Genomic DNA, 14,499 nt, shown 5'->3' with positions numbered 1-14,499 from the left:
ATTAATAAAAATCTCATTAAGTACATCTTCGTAACTATGTACTCAGGATGATTTTTATTAATTTGATTAATTTTACACAATGATAATTTCAGATAGGCTGAGGATGACATAAGTTATATCGAAAGCTCCCAAATAAAGAAGATGATAGCAGCATTGATCATTTTATTTTTTCTTAAACTACAATTTTATAAAATAAAAATTTAATTTGTGTCGTTTGGTTATAAAACTCTAACACAGATGGAGCCACCGCCTTGCTCACAAGGATAACAAAGCATGGAGTTAAGGCATTCATAGTAACACCATGACGACGTCTTGTTCTGTGATCCATGGACCATGATTATTCTAGCAGTAGAAGAAAGTCAATAAGCTCTTAACCACCTTTTTCATCTCTTTCATTTGGAACGACGGACGTATGGAAGAATTTGGGTGAGTTTTACAGTATTTTGAAGATTTTCTTAGATTGAAGCCGACTTTGAAAATTTAACGCTTATATATCATGTCCTAACAGCAACCTATTTCGAATTATGGAGATTTATCCTAGAATATGTATAATAGTGTGATTCGCATTTTTTTTTGTCGGGTTTAACCGGAAGATCGTGTGAAATTTAAGCAAATTCAGTTCTAAATTTTCATACTGTTTGTTTCAGCGGCAGTTGTTTGATTTTTTTCGGCTATTCTTGATCGAATTTTTCTGCCCTTGTCTACTCGTTTTGTTCTTATGCAATATTGAATTATCAATTATCGCTTTCACTTCACCCACCACGTGCCTATTAATGCTAGATAATATGAAATAGAATTTTTTTTCGTAATTGCGTTGATTCTTTTAGGAATTTGTAGGTCTAGAGAATTTATTTCCTGTAGCATTAGGTGGGAACAGTTCAGGCACTGTCTGCTGTCATTTGACTTGCTTGTAGGCTAAATATTCTACTTGTAGAACCAATTGCAAATATGCAGGAATAGATATTTTAATATTGGTAGCATGTCCTAAAAAATTCTGACAAATATAAATATATGCGGATTTAAAAACGCTTTAGAGAACGAAGACAAGTATGGTATTTTGGTTTTGGGCTCGAGCCATGTCGACCTGATGGTTCCCTCCGGCAGCTTCCTACTGTATATTTCTGCCAGTGATATTACAAGAGAATTACCGTCGGGCATCACCGGGTTCTAACCACCGGAACGACTTTCCCAAGGCCCATAGAATAGCTATTCTATGGGCCTTGGACTTTCCTAAGATATCGTATATCAGTGACGTATCCATAGTCAACCACAGATATCTGCATCCAAAAGTCTACTCTTAACCCAGTTTAAGAATCTAAGGTGAAGGATAGGTGAGGAGCAGTTACATCTCCTCTCCCCTCGTAGTACTGTCACTGTCAGTCCCGTTATATTAAACTTTTCAATATATGCGAGTTATTGGATAAAATGGAGGGTACTTTTGAAATTTTTTTAAATTGAGTGTCCTTAGCGTTGTGAGATTGCTAATTTCATGTGTAGGCCTGCTAGATTTTCCCTTTGCTATTCTCCAAAGCATTTTCTCTTAAGTATGTAGTTTCTCGGTGGCTCAACTCCGGTCAATGTAAGAAATGGTACATTCCTGTTATTGCCCCATCACTAATAATATACACCAATTCTATAATTTAACTTAATCAACTTAACCTAACTTATACACTAATTTCCGACATAACCCTAATACTATTTTCTTGTTATTGCACCACCAATTTCCTGAATGTTAGATTATAGTATTGGGGTTATATCAGAAATTAGTGGTGGGGCAATAACTTAAGAGATTTAAGTGAATGAGGCAACCTGCTGAAATATGTTGGAATTTAAATCTTCAAATCTAATCCATAATGTAATTAGAAAGTTGCTTCTAGCACGATTTTCAACATTAATAATGTAGAATTAAGTTGCATTTTGGCATCCAACTTGGAATTTAGTGTATGGTCTTTGGCAAAGTTATTTGGGTAAAGGTTTACTGTATTACAGATTATCATTTTGAACAAAAATTTTTTCCTGTAGTAAATAACGTGATTTAACCTGTTTACCTTCATGTCAACTGCGAACAGAACAGCCAGTTCGACTCTTAGAGTAGCCGAACTGGTTGTTGTTGCAGTTGAAATGAACGTGAATCCGGTTGAATGTCATTTACTAGAGAAAAACATATTTTCTGTTAAAATGTTTATATATAATGGGTCTTGTTCCAATTTGGGCTTGCTTAGCTCATCAGAAATCAAACTTCAAGAACATATGTACTGTACTGGCAAGCGGTAAACTTGAGTTACACACGCTAACATTAGCAACACTAAATATTATTTTTGTTCCGCCACTGGATCGCTCCGCTCGCTTGAAAATAACTCTTATGTACTGGCAAGCGGTAATGTTGAGCTGCGCATGCTAAAAATCTAGTAAAACTAACATTTTAAAATTAAAGAAATTAATGACTTTAATGACCAGGACAAAGTTACTTTTGGGTCACCGGGGTCTTGTGACAAACATCTCAACTTCTGTATATCCACATCGCCGTTTCTTCTGTCTTAGCTATCTTAGCTGAAGTACTGCACTTGGGACACTGTAAACGTTGGGTTATTACATTGAGATTTGAGTAAATTTTAAACATTGGAATTCACCGAAATGCTTTCATGTATGGAATACTGCTGTCATTAAGTTTCTATAACTTGAATCGTAAATTACACAGAAAGACCTTGCTGGAACTAAGTCCTAACTTGGACAAGGTTTCCACAGAAAAGGGTTTGTCGGAAGGTGGGGCTTGGGAAATATTGATTAACGAAAAAACAATGGAGTCTACAGTAAACATGAATGAACTAGAATGGGAAACTTTTCCAGAGCAAGCATTTGTGAAATCTGGGCGTGACATGGTAATAACAAAATGTATAAAAGTAATATAAAGATACAAAGGAGTGTATGGTTAATATTTAATGGGACTTTAAAATTAGTTTATTTTAAAATTAGGTGATTTTACAAGATATCGGATAACAAAATTTGTAATTCTTGGGTCAAACGTAATGTGCATACATGGGTATTACATGAAAGGAATGGTATAGTTGTACTGGATCAAGTAAAATATTTAAACTGGATGACGTAGAATCCTTGAATGTGGCGGGTAAAATGACGTTGGGGGAAACAGGGAGGTGATATAAGAAGTAATCCTATTTGTTGAGGTGGAGTTTATGCGCAGAAGGTCGAAAACTATGTACAAACTAACGAACGAGAGCGACTACAACCGACTCGTAGAATGTCAACAAATAAATGCGAAATGTACCGTTAGTACTGAATAGGATATAGATAATTAGCGTATTTTTAAATAGGTTTATTATACATCCAAGATGGTAATGTATAAAGAAAAGGCTTGTCTTATCATTATATACCGTTCTCAAGTATGTTTTCCCCACCCAAAACCCCGAGTTCCCACTGGGGGTCCCCCATTATAGCTGGATATAGATAAATTTCTGAAACTATTCATTTGCGACAGGAACGAGGGTCATTTTCGAAGTGAACGGGCCTTTTTCTATAGAAAAGTTTTTTCCCTAGTTTAAATTACCCTGTAATACAGTACAAAATAGTTGTTTGATACCCCTAATCAGGTATGGCCGGGTTTTAAGCTCATAATGTTTTGAATTTTTTATTTCATAGAACAGTGCAATATTGGTTCTATTTGAACTCAGTTTTTTGCAAATACAGTATTCTCTTGTCGGAAAACTTCTTAACTAGGTTTATTTTTTTCCGATCATTTGGCTCCTTGCTTGGTAAGCACTGTAGGAACCTCAGTCCTCCTGCCAGTGGTTCTTCAGTAATTACTTCATCAAGGACAATGTTTTATATTCTAAGTCTCGTAGTTATTTTACAGTACACTGTATTGGGAAGTAACTTACTGCTGTTAGTGACTTATGATATGAAAATTGCATTAGGTAGTCAGTGTCCATAATTACTTCTAGCATGAGTTCCAACTAATTTTTTGTAGTAAGTTGCATTTTGGTTTTCAACTTGGAATTTAGTAGTGTATGGTCTTATGTAAAGTTATTTGATACCCTTAATTAGGTATGGCTGGGTTTTAAGCTGTTTGAATTTGATTTCATAGAACAAGTCAATGTTGGTTACATTTGAACTCCCAAGATTTTTGCCAAATACAGCATTTAGTCTCTTGCCGGAAAACTTCTTAACTAGGTTTTATATTTATTTTTCCTAATATCTGTTGGCTCCTTGCTTGGCAAGCAATGGAGAGTAGCACACTGTAGGGTTAATGTCTAGGAGAGGGCTGCATGAAGATATCGGTGATATTCAATGTATTTTTACTAGAATGTGTAGGAATGTATGTAAATAGTAGTATACAAGCGAGATAATTTAGTGAAATTCAATAAGTCGAAATAGACTATCAAACTCACGCCACTTTTGTCTTCCTCCCAGAATTTTTCTAAGTCTTGTTATTGTTGACTCTTGTTTTTAGCTCAAATGAGCCCTGTAACTACTATAATCTGCAGACAAACTAGTCCACTATGACGTCTTACACGTTTGTCCCCGAAAATCACAGCCCACCCCCCCTCCCCCGGTAGGCTTAGGTTGGGGTACAGGGCCCTAGGGTAGGTTAGGTGGGTGTATTAGGTTCGGGCAAGGTTGAATAAAGCATTGAAATTGTTAGAAATCTCTGGATTACAAAGAGAAACACACTATGATCCAGCAGGGATATCTATAATAAAAAATCATAGGAGGGAATATGAGGAGGGGGGGGCAGGCAGGCTTGGCTAGAATTCAGAGGCTATTGAGTTAGAACCAACCTATATATAACTGCTGAACAGGAAGGTTCAGACGATGGCATGGTGACTCAAACTGGCCATGGCAGGGGTGGAGGTAGATATTCTTGTTTTGACAATCGTCGGGAGAAGCCTTTAAACCCAATTGGATCAGGTGGTAGACCTCGGCTGGTAAGTTGCTGTTCTAGACATCTTGTGAAACTGTTCAAATAGTTGGGAAAGATTACAGTACACAGTCAGGGTGTAAGGTCTGAGGTAAGCAAATATTGAGTTGCTGTTTGTGCTGATGGAAGTATAGGGTTATTCACATGATTTGATAAGTTAAGATTGCAAGATTTTTGATAGAGGCTGGTAGCTATGCTGTTTTACAGAGCATGTTCACTTAGCGGGAAAACATGGCTTTAAGGTTATTTGAGTACAATACATTGTGTAAGACTAATAGGGGTTTAGTTGAGACCACATAGTAACAGGGTGTTCAAACCAGTAGTTTTACGTACTACTTCTTGTGGGCATTAAATTCCTCTTGATGTCTGTTGAGCATCTTGACTCTAAAACTTGAAGCTTTCAGATTCTGAAAGATTAGAGACCCTCTTGATGTTGCATAGACAGTTTGCTCACCCGAGGCAGAGCAAGCTGGAAGCTTAGTGATGCTGGGATTTGGCAGGAACAGTATGCCCATGATTTGGAGAAAATTGAGAACTTGTGTAGGTTGGTTTGCCCATGGCAAAAATTGAATCAGGTTGTTGCTATGGATTTGAAACATTGACAGGAGAGAATGGATTTTATTATCTTATATATGTGGTCTAGATAGTCTGCTTTCGTTGTTAGAAAGAAAACCACTAAATTGATTGACCAGATAATTAAACTGGGTGGGAACTTTTGGAGCTATGGAGGAGGCATTACATGATAATGGTTGGGAATTTGATGAGATGTAGCTTCAGTTAGATGTAAGGATTAACACTAACAGCTTCTGAAAGTCCATTTCAGGAAGTGTTGTGGGAGCGAATAATGTAGTTACTGACATGATGCTTGTTAAATTAAGTTATATTTTCTCACTCCCACATGTTTAAGTGGTCGAATATGGCAAGAAATTCACTCCAGATGTGTTATGGCTTTAGCTGCTGACAAGAAATTCACTCCAAATGTGCAATGGCTTTATCAGCAACCAGTTGGTTTTTGGGGAAAACCCTAACCTTCCAAACATCATGACTGATAAGGTTCCTGTCTTGAAGGGCAAGACCACCAGTAGGGTTTTTGCTAGGCATCTTGGTACATTACGTTCTAGGCGGGCCTTCATACAGATAGAAGCCAAGGAGAGCTAGGTTGGCTCTGAGGAGCAAGGTTAGGGTGGCAGAGCAAATTATCCATTAAGGTGTGATTTATAAACGGGAGGGTCATGATCGTTGGCTTAGGAAGGTGATGTCGGGGAAGAGGTCGATCTTTGTAAGGCTGGGGGGGTGGCAATTGTCAGATCACCTAATAGACTGAAGTAGGGATTAGTTCAATGGGTAATTTAAATTTGATGGTGCTAAGAACAGTGATGAAGCTAGGGGTTTGGATGGTGATGTAGAGTGGGACTTGACATTGTCTGCTCTTTCAGATTTGAGGGAAGCCGTAACTACTGGTAATGCGTTTTAGGGCAGGGAGGTGCAGTCAGAAGTACCAGTTGAAGCAGAAGACGAACATGAAAATAAGAACATGAAAATAGTCTATTCTTAAAATTAGACTGAAGGGAAGATAGTGAATGTTGGAAAATTTATACTACAGGTTACTAAAGCTGAGCAGAATAGGAGCATCATGAAGCAAAACCAGTGGAGTGAAGAAGACTGCAGTCTGTTCCTTTATGGGGTTGCAAGTGTATTTCAACCATGTGGGTTCTGACTAGGAACAATTCTGGGATAAAAGCATTTGGTGGCCGGTTTGAGAGTACTTACAGTGATTCCCCAACAGAGGGTGGAGTGCCGTATTTTTTGAGTGGTAGCTAGTTTAAGGTGGGAAATAACTACAGAGATTAGATCGTGTTTCTTCAGGGAAGGGACCAATGAGGGATGTATACATTCGTCCTTGTGAGGCAAGAGTGGAGGGTGCAGTGTGGAAACTTTAGTACCTCTATGGGTTGGGAGATGCTTGCAGACAATTTTGTGTTAGGGAGGAGATGCTTAGGTCAGGATGTCAAGTGTTATTGAGCCAAGTTTATTTTATAAATTGTCTGGGAAGGGAAAAGCTCAAGGGGATTTGTTATTTGCATGGATGACTTTTTGCATGCAAGTAAGTTTTTAGGGAGTTAGTTATGGGGCCATTAAGAGAAGTTTCTTGCTGGTAGGGTGGAGGCATGATTTTATAGTGCAAAGTAAACAGGGTATTTTGCTCTATTGAAGTAGTGAGTGTGGAGATGGCGCAATTAGATAAAGAAAGGCTCTCAAAGGGGTTCAGAGCTTACAGCACTTGAGTTCAGTCTATTGTAGGTGCAATCTATTGGGTTAGACCTGATATGGCTTTAGATATGGTTGAGCTTTCAACTAGAGTAAATCATGCAACGGTGGAGGATTTTGTGGTAATTCTATATAGCTCTGCCAGCAAGTTATCAAATTCAAGTACTCACTAAAGAAGAAAGTCAAAGGTTTCGCTAGATTTGTAAATCTAAGCGGCACTAAGTCTAGAACTGGTTTAAAAATGTAAATTAAATTTTACCTGCCTGAAAAAGTCCCTGGACTTAATAATTCTCTCTAATTCCTCTTCACTGAGCTCTCGTATGTACGTCAAAAACATTGTCATTATTACATGACTGTATTCTACGTAGCTGTCATTATTACAGGACTGTATTCTACGTAGCAAGACGTCGGTTTTTAACCAATGATTATCCACATTTTACTTGGGACTAGCATTTTAACGAATTACGTAAATTGAGTACCCAATCATTTGGAGTTTTACTATTAAACTGAACACTTTTAGACTCCTTTCACACAATTTCCACCTAATTTTTCAGCCTTTCGAGAGCTGTGGAGTGTGAAACTTCTGATGCGCGTTTCTAATTTACAATCTACTTTGAGATCAATTTCTGTGGATTTTCTATGTTCGTCTCAATTTTTTTGAATTATAAAGATTGTTTTGCATTGTGGTAACATCAAAAGAATAAATTACTGCCAAAATTACGGTGCAAAAAGTAAACGTTATACTATTTGTCCTACCTGTGGTTGTAAGTGCTGACTTGATATTAACAAAGCATTTTGGTGTGACGTAAGGCATGTTGTATTGAAAAAGTGATTATGAAGTTTTTACGTATCCATTTTTAAGGGAACTTGGTTTGAAAAGTCTTTTAGATATAGAATCTAATTTGTTACTTGTATATTGGTGTTGAATTTAGTGATAAATTTGAATTACAAATTTCTCAACTATAAATGATTGCTCATTCTTTTGTGAGGTTATTGTGCATTGGGTATGAGTTGGAAAGTTGCAGCTCACCTTTAACCTCCAACCTATGTATACAAAGGGTTTTAGGCTCTATTTAATATGGCTTTGCCCTGCCCGCCCCCCGCAGTAGCTAAGGATACAGCTACTAGGTTGTTAGGTAGTTTTAGGTTAGCTAGTGGCCTTATTTATTGCTAATTCTAGACTAGCCGTTATTCGTATGTCAACTGATTCATTAATTCATTCCCCAGCCAAAATCTCCTGTTTCCAACTAGGGGGCCCCCAAGATTGGAAAGTTTAATAAATAGGGTAAAAATACTGTTCCTCCTCAAGTCAGCTTTAGATAAAACACTAAGTAATTCATGAAAACAAAAAATTATCCGAATTAGTGGCGGAGCTATTGTATAGAATTATTCTTTCAAGGACCTAGGTGTAGCGTGAAAACTTGAACGTTTTTGTGAAGTGGAAATACCATCGTGGTTCATGGCATGTTGTCATGTTTGGCTATTTGGATCATGGAACGAGTGTAAGAAAAATGATGATTCCTTTATACTGTATAAGGACAAGATGGTAGTGCAGAAATTGTTGCCCTTAAGACAGAAGTTTAGTGACTGTTGGGCTGCTTATCGAACCCTTTCTGGTTCTTATGGTTAGGCCTTATCCATTGTGATGAATCAGTGAACCTTTTGTGGATCCAAGTAAATGACCATTGCGACGCTAGTTTTCAGACAAGTGTATGGTCTCAAAATGCCTGGCATGAGTCAAATATATTGAACAGTATTTTGCCAGGTATTTATTCCTGGATACCTTTTAGGACAACATTTTATTTGTAAATTGCAAAATTGTTTGCAACTGCCTGGCTCCCACTCATCCACCTATTCAAGACATTCTGGCATTAAATAAAAACCACCTGAATCCAAGCAAGGTATACCAGGTGAACAGGATTTTTTATATTTTGGGTCTAATTTTTAGTATTTCATTTACAAATTTTAGTCCAAATTTTCTTGTGATGGTGTACCCTTGTACTTATGCCACTTGTTTTTATACAACTAATAACTGCTTGAAAACCATAGTAGTATTTGAAAGCCCAGCTCCCTAACTTCCTTAATTGAAACTATTGCAATCTATTATAAATTAACTTCAATACGCTAAATTCCCTGGGTAATTACTTGCCAGAAAGATTTTTTCATTAAGATAATGCCAAAGTATTAGCCACATGGCTGGTGTGCGCAGCACATCAGTGTAGTACAGTACTTGCCAGAACAGTGGGGTAGCAAAAATGTTAAATTGCTAGCCAAGGCAGAGCAAAAGCATTTTGAAATAAGAGATAAATAACGCAAAAATACAAGCCCACGCAGTTGTCGGTTCCCATGTCATGTACAGTCTCGGTACCGAGGAATGAAATGTTTAATCAAAAGCGTATCGAACAAAGAGCGATGAAAAACTGCGAGTAAATAAAATTAAAACTATAGTAGCCCACGCGGCTGGCGTGCATGGCACATTTATGTACCACCTGCCTGAACAGAGCAGTGCTTTGTTGAATTGTGATTGGAGTGAGCAAGTCTGAGCAAAAACTAGTTTAAAATGAGTGATTAGATATCTCCAAAATACTAGCCTACGTAGCTGGTGACTGCAGTCATGTACAGTGCCTGAACATGGGAGACATGAATTGTTAAATTTAAGCATAGTAAGCCAGGGCAGAGCGAGAACTAGTTTAAAGTGATTAATTATATAATTTAAATAAAAAAAGTACTAGCCAGCCCATGCAAGTTAAGGCGATTTTATTAAATATTCTATAGTAGATTTATTACTTTGATGGTAGATTATAATTCTTCAGGCAGACTGATGAAGGGTCTGTATGGTCCCCTGTGGACCTGATTGAGGGTTTTTTCAGTAACAATGTTGTTGCCCTAGTTTTCTTGCCTTGCATAACAAACCTTTTTTAGTTATTCAGGTTAAATATTTGAGAACCATGTAATTGCTTTAAAGATTACTTTATGTAGATTGAAATTTCAGTTATCTTATAAAATATTGGACTTTTGGAGGAGGTTGGGTCTTTTTCAGAGTTTTATGCCACGGTCCTAATTTAATGACTTAGCTGGGCACTGCTCCTGGATAGCTCAAAAGAGCAGGACAGGGTGTGGCACCCATGATAAGGCTGTGCTGGGCTGGCAGAGGTCCACTCCTTGATAGGCATGACAGGACAAGGCAGGGAAGGGCACCATGCCTGGTTCCTGATTTGTAACTGCTCATTCCACAAAACAAGTTTGAGGGCACACTATCATATTAGATAGGTAAAATTTAAGCTTATACTTATTGTAATTAAGCTTATTTATCCTTTACCGTAATAATTCTTAATGCTTACTCTTATCCCATTCTACCTTGAATTTTAGTTGTAATAACACCTTGCTATCATCTGACAGGCTTGATAGGGTATGGTAGGTCATTGCACCACATTTCAAATAGGCTTGACTAATATAGATAGGGTTAAGTAATTTGAGCAAAATGCACCTGGACTCTTAAGTTTTATTTTAGTAGCCGAATAATTGTCAACTCACTCAAACTAGTTTAGGATTTGTTCTCGTGATAGCCTTTCTAGGAGAATAGTAGTTTTGTTGTTTTAAACATTTTTAGCTATAGTTAAATCTTCACAATGACTGGGCTTTAAAGCTTGAGGCTGTTAAAGCTGGTACAGTAATGCCTCATAACACTTCGTTCTGGAGTGGCTTTAGTTTTGTGAATTTTGTAACATTTTAAATGTAAATTGCCTAATTCCTTTCAAACCCCACAAAAACTCCCTAACATTTTATAGTAAAGCTACAGTATAACCACAATGATACTGTACTGCCAAGTAAATTTTAACCTTTCAGTATACCTAGACTATCTCTAAATAAAGTACTGTAATTAGAACATAATGCAGTAAATAAATAAGATACTGTAAATGCAGTATGTATAAGAAATATAAAGTACCATATGTACCGTATTATTATAGTTACCCTTAGTATAGATACATTTCCTATTGAGGAAACCCCCTTTCTTCAAATTTTTTTTGGGAGACTTATTTTCAGCCTGGCTGAGAGATCTTTTGTGATGCAAGTCTGAAGTATTTCTAGTTTCTTAAGTGGATTCTTCTGTGTAGAGTTACGACACTATGGCTTTGGTATTACTGTCCATTGTATCAGGCTTTCAGGTTTACTCGGAACTTTTGCTCAATCCTTAAAACTAGTTTTTGTCACATTAGCTGGATTTTAGAAATTGCTTATAGGGAAATACCCTATATTAAAACTGATCTTAGTCTGTGATAGTTAACGGTATGAAGTCTTTAGTTAGCAATTAGTTTACTAGTCTTTCATACTTTGTTCTGCAGCAGTTTTTATTGGACTTTGATTTTGTGGTAGGAAATGTCTACTGTACTTGGTTTGGTTTAAATCAGTGATTGCATAATAGGAAGCCCACTTAATTACAGAACTGATGAATTAGTGGCGTATGACCTAAAAATGGTAATAGCTGTATTCCTCCACAGGGTCACATCTTTACAAAATGGAGGGTGAAAGCTGCCCACCTGTGACTTATCTCTGAAGTACCCTTGAGTTCAGTTTGGTGTTGTGAAGAATTGAGAAGGCATTGTTTCTAATTGTTGTAGAAGATTATGCTTCCCATAAGGTAAGATAATGTTTGTCTAAAATTTTTTAGTGCAATAGACCAATGATTAGGAAACATGACCGCAAGTAAGACAAAAGTTGTTCTTGAAAAGCAGTATTAAGCTGTTCTAATGCCTTAAATTTTTCCAATACAAAACTGATTGTTTTAGTGTCAGCAATTCTCAACTATAATTTGTATGAAACTGGCAAATCCATCCTACTCTAGAAAATATTTATTGTAATAGAAAATTTTACTCATTTGGCTGGGAAGAATGGTGTTATCATTTACTGTAATGTGAATTGACAGTTAATAGATAACTTTAGTTTGTTGACTTTATACCATAGAATATACTCCAACCTCTCATATTAGTCTAACTTCACTTTTGCACTGTTGTTCAACTGTGGTTGTACCCCCTTTTATGTCATGGACTCGGTCCCAGTACCGGGCAATATGGCATGGTCAGTTTAGTACAGCCCTAGAATTTGTATCTTGTGAACCAATCTTGGAAAACATGAATTACTTGAGGATAGTTTTCCATATTATAGTGGTCTTTCCTAATATAAAATAACTTGTTCCTACGTGTACACAAACCTATCTTTAAAATGTTTTCAGAGCAAGCTTGAATGGCTGTGGAAATTAAGTCTTAACTATAGGTGGTGTGGGTGAGAAGGAAGACCTGCCACTCCAGCTGTCAGAAATTCAGCACTTGAGATTACTTGGCCATGAGTACAGACTTATTGTTGTACTTGTAACCAAACTTTGTTTTTCTTGAGATAAATGCTGGCTGTTGATTATGGACTTGGAGCGAGGGCTTCATGCATGGAGGGGAGGGGGTGGATGTTGTATCCAGTTTGTATAAACTGGCTGTAAATTCAGTAGTGTCCTGTAGGGGCCACGATTGTTAGCAATAGCCTATGTGGTCATGGCCTCCTGTGCACTGGCAGGGATATGCCTTGTAGAGGAGGAGGAGAGCCAAGCTTTCTGGAGTCTGTCATGGCAACACCCAAGAAGACTTTCGGTTCTTAGTCTGCTACTGCCGCCCCTGCACATACACCCAGGCTCTGTCCCCATGGATGCAGAGAGCAAGGTACCCTTGGAGCTACAGGCTTTTCAGATCATTGACACGTGGGGTTCCCCTATTGTTTACTGCACCCCATTGGAAGTTGGAGGCTCTTTCACCATTTCATTGCTAACATGACTAATTTGACCTAAGGAAGGCTTAGGCTTTCAGGTAAATGTGATGATTGAGGTAGCTGGTAGCTAAGCAACTCTCCCCTAGTATCCTTAAAACCATTCTCCCTTGATGTCAGCAATAAAAGGCGTGGTTAGTGTTCCCAGTGAGGTTTCCAGTGGTACCCCCTCCTAGGCACAAAATTTACTCTTCCTGTGATACAGGTTCTGGCCGGATAAGCTCTGCCACCTTGTGACAACAGCTCTGGCCGGATAAGCTCTGCCACCTTGTGACAACAGCTCTGGCCGGATAAGCTCTGCCACCTTGTGACAACAGCTCTGGCCGGATAAGCTCTGCCACCTTGTGACAACAGCTCTGGCCGGATAAGCTCTGCCACCTTGTGACAGGAGCTCTGACCAGATAAGCTCCTCCACCTTGTGAAGCTGGTTCCAGCCAGATGAGCTCACCCGCTGAGATGTCATCACCCCTACCCATGTGCCTGGAGACCGGGGCCTGTAACCCTTGCCCATGTGACTGTGCTTGCCCCCTCCCCCGTGACAAGTGTTCCTAATGTTATGCTTCCAGTTGGAGCAACTAGTGTCATTTCTCTTCGGCGTTCTCTCAACTGTTGCCAAGAGTAGAGGGATGCCTGTCATGCCATTAGGCAACCTGGCAGACTTGGGGCCAAACTGGGTAGTGAACTTGACTGTTACTTGCTACCATTTCAGAACTGTTGGCCTCTCTAACTGATATTTCTTCTGATCTTCCATTCCTGCAAGCCATGCCCCTGCAGACAAGGTAGAAAGGATGTTGAACTCTCAATCTCTAATACAAATTTAGTTCTATAGTTGACTTCATGGGCAGCTAAAGGCTAGTTACGACTTCTCCAATGATCAAGAAAGAGTACGTTCTATATAGTTGTTCCTACGCGAAATACAAACCATAGTCCTTAAAGTAGGAAATGTTTTAAGTGCAAGCAGAATGGTCGTTGACTAGTCTGAGCAGTCAAGTGACAGGTGATAAGAGGGGCTGAGAGCCCCCCCCGCCACCTGTCAGGTCTTCAGTTATATTTTCGGTTGCAATGAGTAACTTTAGAATCCGAAATTGAACTTTTTTCGTTTAGTGAATGCAAGCAGTTATAAATGTGAAGCTTAGACTGCAAGGTTGGACTTTGACATGTTTCTGTGAAACACTATCTTATGCTTCTTAGTAAGGCCATTATAGTTTGCAGTTATCCCAGTGTCGTGTAGGTTGTGGCCTCCTATATTGTCAGGCATAGGCTTTGAGGGGGAGGAAGAGCTTTATTTCCTTCCATTCATTTGGAGAGTGCTACTGCCACTCATTGCTTACGCCCCTGGCTCATTCACAGAGGAGTAAGAGTCGGCAAGAGGGACCCTTTGAAGCAGTCTTGGGCAAGTTCTGGTGATGTGCAGGGAACCCCCTTTGTTTGTTTCACCTTCATCCTCTGGTGGTTCAGTAGGCTCGCCAGTGTCTCCCGTGGTGATGCAT

At 38.5% G+C, this 14,499-nt stretch overlaps 1 long non-coding RNA gene across 2 annotated transcripts in view; it reads left to right on the top strand.

Annotated features, from left to right (window-relative positions):
- The first annotated feature begins 359 nt into the window (after positions 1-359).
- Positions 360-14,499, top strand: part of LOC137642224 (uncharacterized) — a 31,946-nt gene continuing 17,806 nt past the window's right edge. For both annotated transcript variants that reach the window (XR_011044706.1, XR_011044707.1), the window contains exons 1-2: positions 360-426; positions 11,701-11,840. This is a non-coding gene — a long non-coding RNA (uncharacterized lncRNA). The remainder of the gene's footprint in view (positions 427-11,700; positions 11,841-14,499) is intronic.

This window comes from Palaemon carinicauda, chromosome 6 (assembly GCF_036898095.1).
Source record: "Palaemon carinicauda isolate YSFRI2023 chromosome 6, ASM3689809v2, whole genome shotgun sequence".
Lineage (NCBI taxonomy): Eukaryota > Metazoa > Arthropoda > Malacostraca > Decapoda > Palaemonidae > Palaemon > Palaemon carinicauda.
The sequence above is the reverse complement of the archived record's forward strand: the minus strand, read 5'-3'. Positions and strand labels throughout refer to the sequence as shown.